Here is a 2593-nt window from a genome sequence, read left to right as displayed (position 1 = left end):
AGGGTCAGGTGTGGGGTAGGTTTAGGGGTTAGCATTTTTTGTAGCATATTGTAGAAAATCAACACTTTAATTGACACAACCAATAAAATCTTTAGAATCAGCTGTGGGGAGAAGGGTCTGGCTGCAGACATGCACTTGCATTTTCCAAGTGGGCAGAACCTCCAAAATGGGGCGGGGTCTCCTCACGCAAAGACTTTCACCACTGGCTGTGTCTTCAGCCAGTTGTTGTTGACTTACATTTCAGTAAGAAAAGATAAACAACCAATTAATAAAATAAAACATGCACACACTGCAAATATTACCTTCATGCTGGACCGATCTATTGAAATGTGCCTGCAGATGCGTTTGCACTTTTGCCAACCATGTTGGTTGGAAAACTGAGGCATCACAAAATGGACAGTGGAAATTACTGCAGCATTTGGCAACTTAACAAGCAAGTTGCATCGGAGCACAACAGGTGCACAGTTTTACACCGTGTGTGATGGATAGACAATGTATAAATATCATATCTTGGAATATAAATGGCTGTGGGTCACCTGTTAAAAGAAAAAAAAATACTTGCATATCTTAAGATCAGAAAAACTGACATTGCCTTTTTACAAGAAACGCATTTTAAAGATGAAAAGGAAGCTTTGAAACTTAGACGTGACTGGGCAAGAGGAGTGGAGTAGCCATACTAGCGAGGAAGAAAATACATTTTGTATTGATGAATCAACACAAAGACAAGGAAGGTCGTATACTCTGCATAGAAGCAAAGCTCACGTCATTTTCTCACACCAAACTTTATTTTTGTATTCTTTTTCATGAGGTCCTACAAGTCATCGAGCTGTAAACAATGCAGAGAAAAATGGTGAAAAAAATAATTGGGTTAATAATGTATATATTACATATTAAATAACATCAAATAAAATAAATGCTTTACATTCTTGTTGGGGAGATTTTTCATTTCTCGAGCAATTCTTCTGTCAAATTCCTCAACTTCACTAAAAGAAAAGATAAATGCTGTTGTCAGAAATGTTGTGTAACACAAAAATCCAACAGTTTTTGTACAAACAAAAATTTAAAACATACCTTGAGTGATAAGTGGGGCCCTGGAGGAACATCTCTTCAGCCTCCTGCCAAGACAAGCCCTGCAGCTCGCAAAGGCCATGAATGATGGCCTGTACAAATAAACCAATTAATAAAATAAAACATGCACACACTGCAAATATTACCTTCATGCTGGACCGATCTATTGAAATGTGCCTGCAGATGCGTTTGCACTTTTGCCAACCGTGTTGGTTGGAAAACTGAGGCATCACAAAATGGACAGTGGAAATGACTGCAGCATTTGGTGCACTGTATTAGTTCTGGCAGAGACCCCCCTTTTTGAATTGTAATATCCATCTGGGAAAAAATACACAAGTCACACGCAAATTATTTAGACAACCCAACAGAGCTCATATTGTCAATTCTACGCAGATTACTTGATATTTTGATGAAAATAAACTCAAGGCCGCATTTTATTCCAAAGATCTTATTTGTAATTATTACAGAACTTATTTCTAATTGTTACACTGTTATTGTGTTACTGTTATTGTCTGTGGTAGCACTTTGAGATTTGTAAAGTACAACGTGCAGTACGTGCAATATTATTTTTCTTACACATACTACTACTACTAATAGTAAATGTAGTAGTAATATTAGTATGAAATAATAGTAGTTAATACAGTAATACGTACAGTAGACCTACATAGTACTAAAATATGTTACAAATAATAATTGTATTATATATTATACATTTTATTTTAACATTTTTACTTTAACGTTTTTTATTTTGTTAGAAAACATATTAAGTATCCCAGAATGGTACAATAACACAGAAAATAAGAGCAAGCTGTAAATATTATAAAATAATGCTATCTTTCGACACTAATTTTGATCAAATCAAACACTGACTAAGCTAGCAATAATAGGTTACGCACCACGTGTTTGAAAATAACTGGGGAGAACAAAATTCACGGCTTATTTTGTCGAACTATCTATCTAAACTATCATTAAATACTAATATTCGTTATTCGTTTGTTGGTGTAATAAGATGTCACATTGATTTATGCCATAAAACCTGGTAATTTTCGCTTTAATATTTAATAAAATTAATAACCTTACTCACGTGTCCGATGTTGCTACTTGCTAGCAGTTTTATAATGTTTTTTTTATTTTTTTTATTGCAATTGAAAGAATAACAACAGTTATGAAGTAACATGGGGCTAACGGACAAGTTTTATAATGTTGGAAATTATTACGGTACACACGCTACAAAACAAATTTTGAGCGTGCAGGTCTGAGTTTGCAGTTGGGCCTCCGGGCCTGCAGCTTCATAATGTTGGGGTAGGAGGGGGTAGTGACGCTGGGTGTAACTAAAAAGGTGCCATTGTCCGGTGAGGTCAGGTTGGGGAGTTACGGAACAATCTCATGTTGCATAATCTTATTAACTGTTTATCTCCTGAACTGCATCTTTCTTTACCACGCAGCACCAATCCCGCCGTGCAGTCAATTTCACTGGTTAAGGTTAGGGTCAGGTGTGGGGTAGGTTTAGGGGTTAGCATTTTTT

The 2593-nt window shown here is 36.1% G+C and overlaps 1 long non-coding RNA gene across 1 annotated transcript; it reads right to left on the bottom strand.

Moving 5' to 3' along the window:
- Window positions 1-776: 776 nt before the first annotated feature.
- On the bottom strand, window positions 777-1538 carry LOC107676700 (uncharacterized). The gene is made up of 3 exons (XR_001632765.1): window positions 1072-1538; window positions 923-983; window positions 777-826 (listed from the first exon to the last, which is right to left on the bottom strand). It is a non-coding gene; the product is annotated as an uncharacterized LOC107676700 (long non-coding RNA).
- Window positions 1539-2593: the final 1055 nt, after the last annotated feature.

This window comes from Sinocyclocheilus anshuiensis, unplaced genomic scaffold (genome assembly GCF_001515605.1).
Source record: "Sinocyclocheilus anshuiensis isolate Anshui unplaced genomic scaffold, SAMN03320099.WGS_v1.1 scaffold468, whole genome shotgun sequence".
NCBI lineage: Eukaryota > Metazoa > Chordata > Actinopteri > Cypriniformes > Cyprinidae > Sinocyclocheilus > Sinocyclocheilus anshuiensis.
The sequence above is the reverse complement of the archived record's forward strand: the minus strand, read 5'-3'. Positions and strand labels throughout refer to the sequence as shown.